Source organism: Peromyscus californicus, unplaced genomic scaffold (genome assembly GCF_007827085.1).
Source record: "Peromyscus californicus insignis strain IS unplaced genomic scaffold, ASM782708v3 Scaffold_19__1_contigs__length_69161282, whole genome shotgun sequence".
Lineage (NCBI taxonomy): Eukaryota > Metazoa > Chordata > Mammalia > Rodentia > Cricetidae > Peromyscus > Peromyscus californicus.
In genome coordinates this window covers 20,242,716-20,262,888 of record NW_026294491.1, presented here as the reverse complement: position 1 = coordinate 20,262,888, position 20,173 = coordinate 20,242,716, and the positions used below count along the sequence as shown (strand labels likewise).

General features: G+C 45.0%; 1 pseudogene; it reads right to left on the bottom strand.

Moving 5' to 3' along the window:
* Positions 1–934: 934 nt before the first annotated feature.
* LOC128114601 (chromobox protein homolog 5-like) overlaps positions 935–20,173 on the bottom strand; it is a 38,848-nt pseudogene continuing 19,609 nt past the window's right edge.

Genomic DNA, 20,173 nt, shown 5'->3' with positions numbered 1-20,173 from the left:
CATTAATTGTTGCTCTCAGTGTCTGTGCTACTGGTGTTATATTTAGGAAGTGATCTCCTGTGCCAATGCGTTCAAGACTACTTCCTACTCTCTCTTCTATCAGCTTCAGTACAACTGGTTTTTTTATATTGAGGCCTTTGATCCACTTGGACTTGAGTTTTGTGCATGGCGATAGATATGGATCTGTTTGCAGTCTTCTACATGTTGACATCCAGTTATGCCAGCACCATTTGTTGAAGATGCTTTCTTCCTTCCCTTGTACAGATTTGGCTTCTTTGTCAAAAATCATGTGTTCATGTGTGTGTGGGTTAATGTCGGGGTCTTCAATTCGATTCCATTGGTCCACGTGTTGGTTTTTATGCCAATACCAAGCTGTTTTTATTACTGTAGCTCTGTAGTAGAACTTGAGGTCAGCCACCCCATTCTTTAAGGTCCTTAAATTCCAGGTCTCAAAGGTCTGCATAGGTCAATGAAACTCAACAAGAAGACAACATTGGAGAGTCATTTCTCTCTTTCCATTGTGTGTGTGTCCTGAGGATCGAACTCAGGTCATTAGGCTTGCATTGGGTGCCATCTTGCTGGCCCTGGCCATTCATTTAAAAAAAAAAAAAGCATGATGCTAACAAAGAATTCAACAACTACAGTAGACAGAGGATGTCAGATTCCCAGTACCTGAAAAATAGACTGCAAGTTAAGTGATGCCAGAAGTCAGCAAGGTCATGGCAAAGGTCTAGACTCAGAGTGGCAATCTAGTATGGTGTCTTGTCTGTCTGTCCACCATCCCCTCCATCCAGGGGCATCATAGAAAAGCAGATGGCCTAGGCTGAGCTGATTACAGGCCCCTATCCCTTAGCTCCAGTAGTTTGCCCGCGACAGATTTATTAGAGCCCTGATCCAGTGTTTTCCACCTGACGGCAGATGGAAAGAATTTCCCTCAGTCTGGGGTGTAAAGTATAAGGATGTAACTCAGATCTTCCTGCAGCGACGTGGAAGAATCTGAGAAAATGAAGCCAACACACAGGAAGAATCTGGAATAGGAGGTAGACGCAAAACGAGAGTTGATTTCTCAGGTTCAGTCACAGAAGTTTCCAGAACCGCCCCTTTTGCTAGCTCTGATATTAGCTGCACAGGGTCCTTCCAATGCCTGGACTTTATTTCCCTCTTTTTTTCCCCTTAGGCTAGTGACATTCGAGTTACTGACATTAACAGTACACAGGTGACTAATACAGAAATTAGTATTAGCAGATTATACAAGTGACATATCCTTAAACAGAATGAGCTGAGTTGACCAAAGATGGGAGCCTCAAGGAGCACCTCATGTCTAGCTGGGGAGGCAGGAACTGGGTACTATTCACAGCATGTTGTATCTTGGTGCACAGACCATAATAAGATGACTGCTTGGTATAAAAATAGTTAGTAGATAAAAGAAGAGCATGCTTCTTGTAGCCTTCAGTCTGGTCCTAGGATAGGAAAAGAAAATATATAAAATATGTGTATATATATATATATATATATATATATATATATATATATATTTATATTTATTTCCAGGTGGATGGGAACAAATACGACAGCTGAGGCTAAAGCACCTGCTGTTAATAACCCAAGTCACTAAGGGACAGACGTCCACCCAGTCTCCACCACTAAGAAGAGCCAGGGGGGGACTGCTGCAGCATGAAGACCAGAGATAAGCAGCAGCACCCATATGAAAGCTGGCCATGATGGTTCATGTAACCCCAGTGCTAGGGGAGTGGAGACAGGAGAATCTCAGGGCCTCACTGGACAGCCAGTCTAACCAAAACGGTGAGCTCCTGACTCAGTCAGAGACCCTGGCTCAAAAAATAAGGTGAGAGATAGAGGAAGAGGCACGGTGCTGACCTCTGACCTCTATGTGTATGTGCTTGCATAAGCACGGGCATGCACACATGTGCACACACAACTGAAGATGGATTTTCTGCCCCACAGTGAAATTATCTCACTAAGAAGGAGGCGGGGTGGGAGGGGGGGTACCCAGGAAGGAGCTAGAAATGGAGAAAGACTGAAAACCCAGACTAAACAACACCTTTATGAATTTCTCCCTGAGAAAAAGAAGCCTTTTCCCATTGTGAACTGCAAATAATTGGGATCTAGCCAGGAGCCAGAGGACAGCTAAGCCCTGTTTTTACCAATTCTGACTCTTGTTTCAGTTGCCCTGAGGCAGGGGCTGAGGATGAGTTGTTAAACTGAGACCATGGAAGGACAGGTAAAGCCCTACAGATTTGTTTCTAGAAAACAAGAAGCTTCAAAGGCAGCAGTCAGTCACATGCTATGGTTCTGTAGGCTCTGTGACTTTCCCCAAGTCAGTGGAGCTTCTCCACATGAGTACAGCATGTTTCCAGTTCCCCACATTTCCCTGCAAATGTCATAATTTCATTCTCCTTCATGGCTGAGTAAAATTCCTTGGTATATATGTACCACATTTCCGTTATCCATCCATCTGTTGACATCCCGGCTGGTTCCGTTTCTTGGCTTTGGAGAATAGCACATTGTGAAATAATGAGTCTCAAACTTTGATTGTACTCCAGAAACATTAGGAAGAAATGATTAAAGCCACCAGTGGATTGTGGTACTGACATTCTAATGCTTATCAAGGTCTGAAGGCCATTGTGACCTGAAAAGCAACCATCTGATTTTAATGAACTTTTTTTTTCTGTGTGAATGTGAGCAAATTGCCTTTCTCTGACCTTCCGTTTACTCATGAAAAATGGACTCATGTGACTCCAGGAACATAAGAAAGTAAACAATGGCTGAGAAAACTTTTTAAGAATGAGTTCAAAATTAATATCCAACTAGAATGTTTTGTTTCTCTGTGTAGCCCTGGCTATCCTGGAACTTGCTCTGTAGACCAGGCTGACCTCAAACCCAGAGATCCATACCTGCTTCTGCCTCCCGAGTGCTGGGACTAAATGTATGTGCCGCCACCATCACCACTGGGCTCCATTTAGATCTTTTAAGATTTTCTTATTTCTTCATTTTTGTATGTGTGCATGCTTGAGTGAGTTTATATGTACCACATGTGTGCAGGAGCCTGTGGAAGCCAGAAGAGAGCACCACATACCCATGAAATTGGAATTACAAATAGTCGTGGGCTGCCGTGTGTGAGAAACCCCTAAGTTGGAAATCTGTAATTGCTCAGTGTCTGGGTAGTCCCCTCCCCCACTGGAAGAACAACGAAAGGCAAACAGCTTCTCCAAGAACACAGCCTTCCCTGGGCTGTCCCTCTAGCTATCATGGCCATGGAGGGGAAAGGACAGAAGCCAGGTAGCCAAGGCAGAGTGAAGTACTGCTGTCCCTCTCTGGGCCTGTGGGCAGAACACGGCCCAGGCTCCAGAGTGCTTATCCTGCCCCACTTTGCCAAGCAGGAAATTTTGTTGTGATTATTCCGTTTTCCCTGTATTATTGTATCACAGATGGGTTGGAAATGGCTAAATTAGCCCCAGGGCCTAACAAATTACAGCACCTCAAGACTTAACCTGACTGAGAGAAAAGCATTGCTTTGGTTCACTTCTGCACACACACACACACACACACACACACACACACACACAATATATATATATTTATTTATTTATTTATTTATTTATTTATTTATTTATTTATTTATTTATTAAACACAGAATAGAAATTTGTTACACTTCCGGAGGCTGTTACATGCATTAATGATTAACTCCACATTCCCAATAATACACCAATGTCACATTAAGGAAAGAAAGAAAAACACTTTCCCTTAGAGTAGGCTAGCCAAGAGTGAGTCTAGATTTGAATTCTCTACTTCATGCTTTCTGTGCCCTCTGTCCTCTGTCTGTCTGTCTGTTGCATGAGTCTGAATCTATGCCTGCCTGAAAGCTGCCCTATGAATCTGTTGTGCCTGTGTCTGTGTGGGTCCCAGTGTATGTCTGTCTGTTTCTGTGTGAGTTGTATGTCTCTCTCTGTCCCTAACAAAGAGTTCTGCTCTGTATTTACCAAACAGCACCAAAAGCATCTCATGGGGAAGGAACAGGATACTTTACAGAAATCTTTAACAGATTTTACAAGGGATTAAGTCACTTGTCTAACTGACCCCAACTGACCCAGGTAACAAATATCACAGTTTATCAACCCATACCCATAAATGGTGGCTTTCAAGCGTAACGGTAGATTTTAGGAAACTGCTTCCAACTTCTGTACTTGCTGCTTTCAGCAAATGATACACATGCAGAGTCTGAGGCAGGGGCATGGAAGAGTATATAATTTAAGATTACAGCTATACATTAGCTTAGATTGTAAAATCTGGCTACATGGGAAGTCCAAGGCAAATAAAGTTGATTGTCACATTGTTTCCTTAAAGGCAGGTTAACAAGCAGTTTGAGTGTACAGCAGGACAGCAATCTTAAGTCTTATGTGACTGTAAGGTGGGTGTCAGATCCAGCAAAAGTTCCAGTCTCTTAGGATATAAGAGATATTTTCATAATACTGCACCAGCACAAAAGGGCTGTTAACAGGTTCATTGTCTGGTGAGGGTCTGGTGCTGTTCCAAGGTAGCCCCTCACTGCTGTGCCCTCCTGAATAGTGTGCTATGTGCTCACACAGAGGATGGCAGAGAGGCAGACTCATGGGAATTCTACGTGAAGCCTCTTTCATAAGGACTTAATCAATCCATGAGGAGAGGAGCCCTCTTCACGTAATCAAGCTCTTGGAGGCCTCACCCCTTGATACTATGACACTGGGGACACCTGGATTCTAGAGAAGACATATTCAAAGTGTAGCAGGCATATGCTCATTTACCTCGGCAATGGACACAGTGATTGGGTGGTGGTTTGGCATACCCATCTTCAAGAAGGTGCCTGGACAATTACACATGGATTTGCTGTTTTATAAGCATCGCTAGAACTTTTATAAATGAAAAGAAAGGTGTGTGTGAACGGTGCTGTCTGAGGAGTTAAGTCATAGATACTCATGTCAGCCACAGAAACCGGTCCAAGATGCAAACCAAGCCAGGCCCACCAAAGGTGTTGCCCAGGTTATCTTTGATGGAGCTTATAGGAGAGGTTCCTTTCCTCTTTGGTCATAATCAAGAATATCCAACCTCAGAACTCCAGGAAGACAAAGTCCCCTGGACCCCTAAGAAACCTTTGTGTGAAACAGAAAAAGGTGTCTGTTTCTCAACCCCAATGGCCTTTGTTAGAAGAGACACTTGAGTGCCATCTGCTGGGACATTTTCTGTAACAGATGCACAGACCTATGAGGTCAGTCTGACTTGTGTCCCGTAGATGGCACACTGGGCATCATACATGGAGAACCTAATGACAGTTGTGTCCCCGAGTACCTGGGAAAGTTAGACCTAGAAATTCACAAAAGAAGTAGACACAGCAAGGACAGAAATTTCCACAGGCTTCAGGGGTGTAACTGCAGCCCAAAGTTGACCTGGCTCCTATGTCTTCCTTCCATTCTTCCAGTGGCCCCCAAACTCTTTGCAATATATCCTTTTTCACGTAATCCAGTAACTAGTTCAAATGAGATTTTGCTTCTTACACTCGGAAGAGTCCTGGAAAAATCTGCCCGGTTTTATAAAACCATTATCTGTCTATGTAAGCTTGGCTCAGACATCCGACCTCTGTGAACACAAAATCCGTGAGCTACAAACTGAGAAGGTTAGACGAGAAGCACAAAGGGCTTTGAGACTCTGCTACCTGGCGGAAGGAAGGGACCACAAGATGGCGGTGAGGCTGAGGGTAGTGCTGGGGCCAGGGAAATGGCTCAGGAAGTAAAAGCATTGGCTGCTCAGGCCTGACAACTTGATCTGAACCCCTAGAACCTAAGATGGAAACAGGGAACCAACTCCTGAAAGTTGTCCTCCGATCTCGTCTACATGCTTGAGACATGAGCGTGCCCATGCTCACACACGTCCTACACACAGGTAGTAAGAACATCTTTAAATGAGGATGATGCTAATCTTAATTTAGAAAGCAAGAAAAAGCAAGCTCTTTTTTTCTTCTGTAGGTGGAGATATGAATATAGAAAAGGGAAAAGAAAAGGCTGGTACTTAGGTCAGAGTCACTAGGCATAGAACAGTGGTTCTCAACCTTTCTGATGCTGTAACCCTTTAATACAGTTCCTCACGTTGTGGTTAACCCCAAACATACAATTATTTTCATTGCTACTTCATAACTGCAATTTTGCTACTGTTATGAGTCATAATGTAAATATCTGATATGCAGGATATCTGATATGCGACCCCTGTGAAGGGGTCATTTGACTCCCAAAGGGGTCATGACTTACATGTTAAGAACCACTGGCACAGAGAGATTAATGAAGGCCTTATGAGCAAAAGGCTCAGGGTCCCATCCTGCCCTCTTCCACCAAGAAGAATCAGCAATTGTTAATAACAAAAATGGTCGGTAGCCATGAAAATCAGTCTCCAACCAAAGTTAATATATTGAAAGATACAATCTGAGATGAGTCATTCTTCATCATAATGTGTTCAATCAGCCTCACACAGTAGGAGGTCCTTGGCTACGGTTTACCTCTAGTAGAAACTAAAAAGAGAATTATTCTTCAAAAAGGCAATGTTGGGGAGTAGGGCCTTTAGGCAGACAATGCCCTTGTGAATGGGCTGTTTTTCTCAAGATTACCCAAAAGCCTAGTTCTCTCAAGACTGAATTAAGTCTCATGGGGATAAGTTGGGTCTTATGGGAATGAATTAGTTGTGGTGGCAACAAATTATAATAAAAATAAGCCTGGCACAGCCGCACCCCCAATCTCTCTTGATTATGTTTTTTTTCCTTCCACACATGCCTGCTTCCCCTACCCACCTCTCTGTTGGACACAGTCATTCAGCAAGAGGCCCTCATCATGGACTTCTTTGCTTTCAGAATGAGCCAAACTCAACTCCTTCCTTTATAAATAATCCAGCCATGAGTGTTTGATTATAACAACAGAACTAAGACAACATACCAATAAGCTGTTGGCAAAACTACCCATTATTCTTTGGGACGAGTGAGTAAATACGGTGAGCAGCCATTTCTAACCCAAGTCAAAAGCTTTTAAGTACACCAGCCAAACACTCTGAATGGAGACAAAAATCATCACAAGTAATGAGGCTGGAAATTAAAGGAGTCAGTAAAGGATGTAACTAACTAATTGGTTGGTCATTGGACACAGCAAAGACCAGAACTTTGCTACATTTGGAAGCAGCAGATTATAGCTGTTTATCATTAAATCCCGGCTTTTTTCTTACTTGTCATACCTGGACTAATTCACCTGAATTTGGCATATAATTTACCAAAAAATAACAAGATTCACCACTTGCAAAGCCCTGTGCTAGATAGCTGAGGACTGAGAAAATTAGTAATAGGATTCCTGTCTTCATGAAATTTGAAGTCTCGGTGGGGAAAGAAAGTAGCCTCATATGATTAAGTCATTCATTAGTTCACTTACTTGCTTATCAATTCAACAGATTATCACTGAGTATTTACTAAGGGCCAGTAGACAGAAGTAAAGTAAATATGCTCCCTACCTAATAGAGACTGAGATCTCCCTAGGAAGAAAGACATGAGATGCATTTGATTTTAACTCGCAATAAGTACTACCAAGGAAAGCTACACCATGTCTTCAATACAAAGGTGGTTTTTTGTTGTTGTTGTTGTTTTCCTGGGAAAGTCACACCTCTGCTGAAGTTCTGAAGGACAGATGTCAATTGACCTCACAAGGATAAAGGTAATAGAATATTTCAGGTCAATGAAAACCATGAATGAGAAAACTGTAGTGAGAGAGAATTTGGAAACATGAGGAGGCCAGAGTGGCCACACACAGTGTGAGGGAGGAGACAGGTGAAGATTCAGAGGAAGGACAGGACCATGACAGGTTGCATCACAGACATGTTAAAGCTCTTGTCATGACTGCATTCAGAAGCCACCCAGGCGTTGTATGAAGAACAGTGCCATCATAGACTGCCTGTGTTACAAGCATGTCAACTTGGGTTTGACCACCAAAACCCATATGAAAAAGCTGGTGTGGTAACCTATGTGTGCAATCCCAGCACTGGTGTGGCACAGAAGGTAGACCCCCTAATCCAGCTTACTCGACGAGTAAGAGCCCGCTAGAGATCCTTGTCTCCAAAAGAGATAGACAGCATCTGAGAAACAACACCCAAGAGTGTCTATCCTCTTTCCTCCACACGCACACACATGCACATACATACACACATGTAAACCCACATCATGTACACTCATCGTGTGCATGAACACACACACACACACACACACACACACACACACACATCCTACTTGACAGGGCAAAAGCAGATTAGAAAGGCCAGTTGGGAAGCATTTGCTGATGAATATCTGCTATAAAAGGTCACTCCCGTCACACATCGCCTCACTATCACACCATGATCCATACGCACTCCTAGGGATGTTATCAACCCTGAAGTTAGAGGGTGAGGCTCACCAGACACCATGAAGTGAAACTCTCAGAACATGCTTTCCCACCGCAATGGGGCTGTAAAACACAGCTGAGTTTCATAGTCTGATTTGAATACCGTACTGAAAGTTTCATGGCAGCTCAGATTTTCAACCTTCAGCCTTCTTTCTGAAGCACACTTCAAGAAGAGTTCCAGAAAAAGCCAGGCATGCCAGCTTATACCTGCAACGCCAACATTCAGGAGGCTGAGACAGTGTTCTGCCATGATTTCAAAGCCAGTGTGGGCTACACAGTGAGCACCAAGCCAGAAAAACCCTAGTCGGAGAAAGAAAACCAAAACATCGCACAATAATGATGATGGTAATAAGTAATAAATAGTAAATAAAAATTCTAAGAGTCCCAGATAGTGAGAGGTTTTAAATATTAGTTTTATGGTAAAAGGAGGCTAAAAAAAAAAAAGCCAAAGGTATTTTCAAATATAGTAAAGCTCTTATACAGATAGCAAATAGACATCAAGAGATACAGTCCTTTATCAGGTGGACATCAATGAGCCTACAAGAGATAGGGAGTGGGTAGGGAGGGTGGACCCAGTGCCTAGATAAAAGAGTAACATCTAGCCAGGCAGTGGCACTTGGGAGACAGAGGCAGGCAGATCTCTGTGAGTTCAACCTGGCCCACAGAGTGAGTTCCAGGACAGCTAGGGCTACACAGAGAAATCCTGTCTCAAAAAACAAAGCACAAAGGACCAACATCTAGAGAAAACTGCTATCAACCCATACATTGCCTGTGTACACCCTGGACAAGGACTCCTCTGCTTCCAGATGTTGGTCACTGTAAACAGACGAATCTCTCATGCCTGCCTATTCCCGAATAACCACTTAGAGGCGTATATTAATTATAAATGTTTGGCTGATGGCTCAGGCTTATTACTAGGTAGCTTTTACATCTTAAATTAACCCATTTCTATTAATCTATGTATTGCCATGTGGCCATGAATAACTGGTCTGCTGGCATGTTGTCCCTTGGGGGGGCAGCTGGCTGGCCTCTCTCTACCCCATCCTTCTTTCTTCCTGTATTCAGTTTGGTTTTCCTACCTAGCTATATTCTGCCCTGCCATAGGCCAAAGCAGCTTTATTCATCAACCAATCAAAGCAACACATGCTCACAGGGTACAGAAGGACATCCCACATCAGGTCACAAACCAGAACACCACCCAGTGAACAGAGGAGAGGTTCTGGGGATGTCCAAACTAGGACCTGTGTGTCCACATATGTCCACGATAGCTATGAATGCAGCCCAACCCAAAAGATTAAACTCACTTGAAACATTGAGATTTATTTCCTCTTAGATTTTCTTCTTGTCACTCTGCTGTGTGGTTTGCAAGCATGAATTAATGTAAATCACGGTGTTGTGTAACGATGCCAAAACGTTGGACACACTGGCTACGAGGACAAAGTCCCCGACACCCTGGACTCCGTCTCCCTGGGGAGTGAGCAGCAATACACTGTGGCAGCCCTTGTTTGGAGAGAAGGAAGGAAAAAGTATGCCAAGATGAAAACAACGGTGGGCCGATTGGTGGGGGGTGGTCAAACCCTGGATTCACGTTTGTGTCTACCTAGGTTCGTGATGCTAAATTCTTAATCTGCCTCTCGGGCCTTCCGCTTGCAAAATGATAGTGATATTATCTGCCTTAAGAAGGTTGCCATGGAGATTAATATTTGGTACATAATTACCATTCAGGAAAGGGTTAATTAAATAAAACAAGAGGTTAGAGTGGGGAATGCTTACTCCACAGGAGGCAAGGCCATTTGCTCTAAAGCAACCCAACATTTAAGAAGGACTTTCTATAGAAAAACTGATCCGAAAGGGTCACAGGGCTGTCTTTAAGAGAGTCTTGTCTTTAATGCAAAAACTGATGTTGCCTCTGACCATGGCCCATCAGAAATGCCTCAGGGGCCTACGCAGGATGCTCTGCATTTAGGATGCCTTCAGTCCCAGCTGCTGCAGGGACAGCTGGATTCAGTCAGTAGCCAGAATGCAGTGCCCCAACCTTGCGCTTCTCCCCACACCCCCAGTCACCTGAATTCATGCTGAACACGGAGGAATTAACTGTGCCCTCCCCAAATGGCGAACAGATTCCTGCTCTTTCTGAAAATGCTCCTCACTCTCAAATCTGTTTCCCAGTGGGAGATGAGCGCCTGCTGCTTGAATACTCACAGGATTAAGGAAGGTTGTATGCAGACACTAATGGCTGCATTTACTCAACAGTTATGGGAGAAATGAATATTTTGACACAAAACAACACTTGCACCTTCCCATTACCAATTCAATTATTCCCACACCAAAACTCATTCCCCACTAGGAAAGATGACTACATTACCCACAGTGATCTATCTTAACAATTAAAGGAGGCCAGGGTACCAGGCATGCTCACGTACCAATGGCTTATGTATGCTTTATGTGTGCTACCCTTGTCTGCTTTTCAAAAAGCTTTATCTTACCAGCAAGTTGTTGGAAAAAAAAAAAGGCAGGGGGAGGCTGGCTGCCAATACAATCTCCAGTGACCTAAACCCTCTTCCAAACATGAATGGTATTCACAGTAGGCACCTGATCTGGTAAGAAACTAAGCAGTACTCCTGACTGAAGGCAACACCACAGTTGTGTGGTACTTGATTCACACACTTGCATTCATACCCTGACACCCCAGAACCATGAGGAAGGGCAGGGTTGATCCTCCATCTTTATTTCTATATCAGATTTAGGATTCAGAGATTAGAAAGAGGGCTGGCTTCGGGATCGAGTATGCCATAAACCAGTTTAGGGATCTATACTAGTCAAGGTGAACACAGAAATGTATACTCTGTGTGTGTGTCTCCATATACACACATGTGTACACGCATGTAGAAGCCAGAGGCTCTACATGTAGAAGCTCAGGTCCATTCTTAAGGAGCCCATGCACCTTGATCTTGAGATTGGGTCTTTCATTGTCCTGGAGCCCGCCAAGGAGACTAGGCTAACTAATCAGCAAGCCTTGTGAGTTGCCCCATCTCTGCCTCCCCAGAGCTGGGATTACAAGCACATGCCACCATTTCTGACTTTTTCATTGTCGCTGCTGACAGGCACATTTTCGTGGGTGTGTTTAGAACAGAAAAGGATGGGAGAGGAAGGGGAGACAGAAAAGTGAATGTGTTGTGTACAAGGAGAAATGACAGAGACCACCCCATCCCTGAACTCTTGGCACTTTCTTTTCCTTTGTTTTCCCTATCCTCTAGATATGCATGTCATGACTATCTCTCTTCATAAAATGTTATCACAATTTGTGGACATTTCCCATTAGCTTTTGCAAGAAGCAGGCCAGCTTCCTTGTGTCTTTCCATTTCATTAGGAACATTAAGTCACTGTAGAGAGCCGTGCACGGCTGCGCCTCAAAGACGGCGCCGGCGTCCGGCTTCTGCCTTCCCAATGGCAGGTGTTCTCTGGGATAAACAACTCCTTATTTGGCTTGGGCGTGGAATCTGGCTTGCTTGCATATGTCTGACCCTATCGGCATTGTCCACGTGGCACTACAGGGTTGGTTGCCCAGTGGCTATAAAGGGCGTGGGCTGGCTTTCCCCGGGGTCAGTCAGATGATTGTTCAAGGTTCCTGAATAAACGGCAGAAAGAAGAGCTCTGTGTTGTGTCTTCCTTGCTGGTCAAAGTGGTCGCGACAAGTGGTGGCCTGTACGGGAACCTCAGCCTCTTCGTGGAGCTCAGAACTTTTTGCTGTCAGGGTGGTATACCGGTAAGTCCTCAGGTAATTTGGAGAATCGCGATAAAAACAGATTTTTCTCTCATCTGTAGATAAAGAGAGAGCGGGAAAACGTAGAGCTGCGACAAAAGCGGACGGGAAAATTAAAGAGTAGAGCCGCGACAAAAGCGGACGGGAAAATTAAAGAGTAGAGCCGTGACAAAAGCGGACAGGAAAATTAAAGAAAGTGAAAGCAGGTGAAGGCAAAAGTGCTGCTAGTATCATGGGCGCAACTTCTTCGCACCCAATCTTTCTGGCTCTTAACGAGCTGCTCCTTTCAAAGAAATTAGAGATTAAGAAGAGTACTTTAGAAAGATTTCTAGAGGAATGTGATGTCGTGGCACCCTGGTTCGCAGTTTCCGGAAGCCTCACGGTAGCTTCCTGGGAAAAGTTGGGCCATGATCTAGACTTCACTGCAGAACAAGGGACACTTAAACATGGGGTTAGACCAGTTTGGAAATTAATGAGAGGGTGTCTCAAAGGCCAGCGCTGCAGCGATGTGGTAGAGAATGGGCAGGCAGCCTTAGAAATGTTGCAGGAGGAAAGATCAGAAAAGGTCATGTCTGCTAAAGCAGCGTCTACCAGAAGTAAAAGAAAAAAGAGGGAAGAAAAAACAAGGTTATATCCTGACCTTTCGGACATAGAGCGTTCTGAGTCCCCTATCTCTTCCCCTGATTCTGATGATGTAGAGTCATTATGTGAAAACTTGCAGAGCGTGAGAATAAGAAAGAAAAGGGGTAGAATTAAAGGAGAAAGAGAAAGAATTAAAGGATGTGAGTCTGAGTGTGGAGCCGCTCCCTCAGCTCCTCCACCGTATCTGGAATCTGCCTCCATGTCTAGAGTTGTCTCTATGGGGAATTCTTTTAACCCGGAGGTTTGGAGACAGGTTAGAACTGAAATGCAGCTATCTCACCCAGTGTTTCTCAATGCCCAGACTCAACAGAGATACCATGAACCTTTGGATTTTAAGGTCATCAAGTCTCTAGCGGAATCTGTCCGGGATGAAAATAAGATATGTGAGTTTGTAGAAATTCTGTCTTGTTAAATCTGTGTTAAGAAATCTTTAGGTGTTTGCTAAGTTAAATATATGCTAATGGTAGCCCTATATAAGTTTGTAAGATAGATTCATACAGTTCCTTTAAGAATATAAGCTTGCAAGAAGTATCTAAGGTAGTCTTAAGACATGTAGTAATAAGCTTGTAAGAAGTAAAGATGTTAGTTGTAAATGTAAGTTTAAATAAGAAATATAAGAAGTATATAAGAAGTAATAAGAAATATATTTGCTAAAGTAGTTCTATAGTTTCATTAAAGAGTATAAATAAGTAGATGTTAATATGTTTTATGTGAGTTTGTAAAAATGTGTAATTGTTGAGTGTGAGTTTAGGCTTAAGCACATGTTATATGTGAGTTTGTGAAAAGGTGTAAATGTTGATTGTGAATCTAAGCTTAATGTATGTGGTGAAAGAACCTGAGACACAGAAGGTTAGTGTCCCAGTAGACTGCAAAGTAGGCAGTCTGAATGGTTTCAAAAGTTCCAAAAGCCGCTAAGAAGCTAAGAATGGTGGACTCCAGAACCAGCACAACAAAGCATCCGCAGCTGAGATCTGTGGAAAATCAATGCAACACAGAAAAACCTGAGCTAACAGCGAAAACGGTGTGGTTTAAAATTACTGACTCCGCAGATGGGAGTACAATTAGTGGAGTCTGATTTTAAAGGCCCTTTGAAGCCGGGCACGGTGGGTTTATTGTTCGGAAGATCCTCCACCACAAGAGGTCTTACTGGGATCGTGAATGCACTCATGTTGCAGGCTAAATTTTCCCTTTCCCGTGCGGATGCGCGCCAAGTAGTTAAGGCCAAGGCATTGTGGAGCGTGCGCATCGGTCCCTCAAAGAAATTCTTCAAAAACAAAAAGGGGGAATAGGCCGTGACCAAACCCCAAGAGAAAGACTCTCTCTGGCATTATTCACCTTAAATTTTTTGAATTTGGATGCCTCGGGAAGTTCATTAGCAGATAGGCATCATAATCCACACAGCCCTATGAAGGGCATGGTGAAGTGGAAAGATATCTTCACAGGTAGCTGGCATGGCCCCGATCCCGTGCTGACATGGGCGGGAGGTTCTGTTTGTGTTTTCCCACAGGACCGGCTAGACCCTATCTTGGTACCTGAACGATTGGTGCGACGGGCCCCTCAGACAGAGAGACGTGATGACACCCCGGAAGCTGATGTGCCTGATCCTGATAGCCCTGATTCTGACAAGCATACCAGCGGGAGCAGCTGTGGATCGACTACTCTGGGCCCTTATAAAAGCCTGGCCATACCCTTACCCATAACATCACATTCTAGTGTATTGCTTTATTTTTGAGTTGACTTGCTGCAGGAACAGAACTCAGATCCTGTGCAATGAGATCATTGCGGTCAACTCCACCCATGTGCACCTGGCCTATCACCAAGGAGTGGGCGGGATTAGGTGCCCTGGCAGGCCTACTGGTACTTGTCTCCCTGATGTGCCTGTGGTGCATTGTTCGTTTAAGGGTTTCTCAGCAGTGCAATGCAGCCATGATTATCCAAGCCTTTACAGCCATAGAGGCTGGACAGTCTCCCCAGGCCTGGCTGGCCGCATTAAAAGCTTGATCACACAGGATGCGAGGCTAGTGCACTGCACTTGGGTCTAGCTGTATTGCAAAACCCAAGAAGAGCAAGTCTAATTGCATGTGGGTTGATACCCTAATTCCCACCTCTGCAAAAAAGGGTATCGGACGGGTCAAGTGTTCTCTGGGTGGATGACACCTGGACTAACACCAGTACAATGTCCAAGTTGTATTTTGGCAGAGATTAGACCTCTGCTCTTGCCTGCTGCTTAAAACAAAAAAGGGGGAACTGTAGAGAGCCATGCACGGCCACGCCTCAAAGATGGCGCTAGCATCCAGCTTCTGCCTTCCCGATGGCAGGTGTTCTCTGGGATAAACAACTCCTTATTTGGCTTGGGCGTGGAATCTGGCTTGCTTGCGTATGTCTGACCCTATCGGCATTGTCCACGTGGCACTACGGGGTTGGTTGCCCAGTGGCTATAAAGGGCATGGGCTGGCTTTCCCCGGGGTCAGATGATTGTTCAAGGTTCCTGAATAAACGGCAGAAAGAAGAGCTCTGTGTTGTGTCTTCCTTGCTGGTCGAGGTGGTCGCGACAAGTCACCACAGGAGTCTGTTGCCCCAGTGATCTTTTCTGGTTCCTGTCCCCTCTCAAAGCACTGAGCAATACCATTGCACCTCCCTCTCTTCAGTTTAATATGATCAGCATTGTTCAAGAAATTGAATTTCCCCTTGCTACCTACTGAATTCTCCCTGGGTGTGATGGTTTGAATAAAAATGGCCCTCATTGGCTCATAGGGAGTGGCACTATGAGGAGGTGTGGTCTTGTGGGAGTAAATGTGGCATTGTTGGAGGAAGTGTGTCAGGGGGGTGGGCTTTGAGGTCTCAGATGCTCAGGCCAGGCCCAGTGTCTCTCTTCCTGCTGTCTGCCAATCCAGATGTAGAACTCTCAGCTACCTCTCCAACACCATGTCTGCCTGCACACGGCCGTGCTTCCTGCCGTGACAACAATGGACTAAACCTCTGAACTGTAAGCCAATCCCAATAAAATGCTTTCCTTTGTAAGAGCGGCCATAGTCATGGTTGCTCTTCACGGCAATAGACATCCGAACTAAGACAGTAGGTTTGTTATTTTCACCCTCTTTCATCTCTGTGTACACTTTTTAATAAACTCAGAAATTGGTTCAGGACAATCCAAGGTTCTCTCCGGTTCCCAAGTGTTGCGCCCCTCAGAAAAGCCTCGTTTTAACAGATGCTCCACTCGCCTCCTGACGGGCACCTATCTGACACCTTTTCTATGGCAAACCCTTCTCATCCTCTCTTCTCTCGGTTTTCTTTGCCCTGTCACATTTTGGTCTACCAGCAGGGCTAAGGCCATGGGGTTCCCCATCACCCCAGTTCTTTCTCCCCCCTCTGGGATAGAGAAGTGGGCCTCTCCTCACACATGTGGGGCTTGGTGGGCTGGCAGCTTGTACCTGGCTTTTTAGACATAGATTCTGGGAATTGAACTCTGGTCTTCGTGTTCACTGGGCAGTCACTTTACTGACCGGACTACCTCCTCGGGTTCCACTCATGGTATTTTGAACAGGCAGAAGAGACTTCATGCAGGGAATTTCAGTTAACAAGATCCACAGAAGGGCCAAAGAGCCATCTGACCTTCTGAAGAGGGGCAAAGTGACCCTCCTCCCAGGCTGCCACCAGAGGTATAAACACTAAATCACTGGTGTTGCTGGACCCCAAGAATCAGAGAGTCCGGAAGACCTGGCCGTGCTCCTTTGGAAGCTGGAGTAGGCGTTGGAATTGGAATACAGGTGCCAAGATCTGGTTGTAACTCCAGCCTTGATCTTAATCCTATTTATGTCAGCTGGATGAGTGTCACAAGGCAGGTGCCTGGACAGCACCCACCTCCATCCCTCCTTACTAGCGCGGGGGTGGGGGGGGATGGGGAGGTGGGGGGGTAGGGGGGCAGGAAAATGGTCTCTACCCGCCTCCTACCTTGCATAACTTGGAACAAGAACATCTAATTCAAGAAAAAATCAATTTCATACCCAGAGCTCCTGTTGTAAAGTAGTATTGGAAATGTAGTTTTTAGCTTTTTAACCTCTATACAAAGGAAAGTAAAAATGAAAGGTGAGTCAAACAGTCAAAAGAATTTGTCCGACAACTTTCACCAAGTTCCCAAAATGCATTCTGTTCTCTGGCGTGGAACTATATGGAGATAGACCACTGGAGGGGACTCCTAGGGGCTAAGCCTTGACCTTGCCACGAGCTACAGAAACAGTGGAGAGAACAAGAGGCAATTTCAGCCCTCAGTGAGTTAGGGGACCAGCGAGCCTAATCACTTCCTAGAGTTCCAAAAGGCAACAAAACTCACAGAGGACAGACTCGGAACCAGGGAAAGTTAAGTGTGGCCAGAGCAGGCAAGAACCCGACATTCAAAATACAGTCAGTCTCTTTCTTTACTGTGAAGGGTTAGGCCAGTGTTGCAGCCGGGATCTGAAACGCAAGAAGAAAATCTGTTGTGCCCTTCGTAGGGCCACTCCCTACACACACAAGCATGAGAGGTATGCCATCTGGGGACTGAAGAAATTTCGACAAAACCAGAATGAGTCCCAAGAAGGCCAGTAATTCCAAACAGGTCCATAAGAGACAAAGCCATTGGGGTGTGCCGTCTTCAGCCAGGGTTCACTGAGAAATTGGAATGCAGTCATCTCTACACGGGCCCTGCATCTCCATGTCTATGAGTGTTATTAGTGGCATTATTATTTGTCTCCAGCTCCTTCCTATACTGGATACTCCTGGACTGTTCTTTTCTCTACTTAGGGGAGAAACAAAGAGTCAAAAACCAGTGAGGGCTTGGATGGGTGAAAGAGCCTCAAAATTAAAAACACTTGCTGCTCTTACTGAGGACCCAAGTTCAGTTGCCAGAATCCACATTAGGCAGCTCAGTATTGCCTCTAATTGCAGCTCTTAGGCATCCGATACCCTCTTCTGAACTCTGTAGCACCTGCAATCATACATGGGCATACCCACACAGAAAACTGAAAAATGTTTTATTTTGGGAAGAACAAACAAGGAACTTGGGAGTAAGCAGCTGGTAGAGCGTTCACTCAGCATGCACAAAGCCCTGGGTTCTGTCCCTTATCCCCAGGTAAACTGAGCACGGTAAAACAAGCCTGCACATGGTTCCAGGACTCAGGAGGTGGAGGCAGAGAATCAGAAGTTCAAGTTCATCTTCGGATCTGTAGCAAGTTCAAGGCCAGCATGGGTTATGTAAGTCCATGTCTCAAAATAAATAAATAAAAATTTTAAAGCCAGCAAAAATGGACAACATCATCCTTTTGTTCGTTTTTGTTTTTGTTTTATGAGACAGGGTTTCTCTGTGTAACCCTGGCTGTTCTGGAACTCACTTTTGTAGACCAGACTGGCCCTGTCTCTCCAGTGCTGGGATTAAAGGTGCTCACCACCGCTGCCTGGCTTAGTATCAAACCCAGTGGGTAAGTACGGGATTGTAAATGGTAGACAAACTTAAGAATGAAAAAAAAAGAAAAACTAAACGTGGGAGGCTCCACTCACTGGATGACACCAAGAAGGACACTCTCTTCCATTAGGGACCACAGGGGTGATGACCTTGGGCTCATCAAATTGTCTGAAAGACTCAGAATGCCTGTGAGCACCCAGCTCCAGAGACAACAGAGGCCTGAGCAGGGGGAGAGCCTCAGCCGTTGCCATGTAAGACCACTGGCCGTGGCCTCACTTCCAAAGAAAGAGGAGAGAAGCCCAATGGGCAATTAGCCAGGAGCCTGGGAACTTGCCCCCCTGATAGGCCGAGCACCCCAGGCTCATCCACCTACCTGACAGGTATTAAACTGTCTGCCGAGCTGCAATGGACCACCCCCAAGCAAGGCCTGGCGATTATCCAGGATGGCTGCTCTCTGCCTGGGCTCCTCTCGGAGGCTCCAAGTCCCAGGGAGCTATAAAACAGTTAACAACTCAACTCTAATTAATAAACGTCTTAATGAAGATATAAATGCCAACATTGTATCCTTTACGATGTACTCTGGGCTCTTTTTCCCTTAAAGAGCTTAACTGATGTCTCTCGCTTTCTCCATCCTCCGTTCCCACTTGTCACGTTCCTGTCTGGACTCTAAATAACAGGCAGTTGTCTGCCTTGCCTCTTTAAACCTGGCTCGTTCAATGCGCCCCCAAACCCGCCATCCGTACCTCCTCTTTCAGGGTGTCTTGTGTGTTCCTTCAAAGTGCTAGTGCTAGACAGTGAAGGAGAGGAAGACCCACCGAGCTTTTCAGTGGAAAGGGCAGTGGCTGTGTAACCATCTACATATATGGAAACGAGAGAAATGCCACGGTATTTGAGAAAGGCAAGTGTGGGCACTGACTTAAAGGGAAAAATAGAAAAAAGGGGGGCTGGCAGCCACCGCTGAACCTCACTGTTCTCTCTTAGACTAAAGGCACAGGGTGTAAGGAAGGCCACACACAAATGCCTGGAGTTTCTGTTCATCAAAACTTAAAGGTGTATCTTCAAACTATGTCATCTATTCACTCATGTCCCTTCTGGTACAATTTAAAGGCTTTATAAATACAAAGAGAATAATATGACCTCCATGTAGCCATCTCCCAGCCCCTCTAAGAAACAGCATGAGGCCAAGCATATTCATCTATCTACCCAATTTCCCTACCAGTTTGGATTAAAATCAAGCAAACAAGCAACGTCTTATTTCACGTGTGTGTGTGTGTGTGTGTGTGTGTGTGTGTGTGTGTGTGTGTGTGTGGTGTGTATGTGTGGTTTGGGGTTTTTAACTTAATTTTTAAGAGCATCATGTATCTCAGGCTTGCCTGGGACTTTTGAGGATGACTTTGAACTTTTGACACTCCTGCCCTTCCCAAGTGCTAGTATTACAGGAGTGACATCATGCTTCCCCTGTGTGTACCCTTTCAGATAACAGGGATTCCAAATGTTTACTCCTTCGTTTATTCAGACCCCCATCAGATGCCTTGGCATTTGTTTGGATAATAGGTTCGTTCACTGGTAACCTAGGAAAGGGATTATATTGTCATAGCATGAAGCTTCTGTGGAACTGACTCGGCACTCCACTCCAAGTCTTGTTGAATCCCCGCAACAGCTGGAGCAGCTGGAATCCGTTACCCACGTTTTCATAGGCAAGCACACAAGCTCAGAAGACTACATGACCGCTTTCACAGTCAACGGGTCTGTGTTGACTCCAGCACGTGTGCTCATTCTCCAGGACAATAAAATATTTAACCTTCAGTTCCAGTGCGCAGGAGCAAAGGAGATGTGTGCACACCTATTACCAGAACGTGTTCCATGAGCCTTCCAAA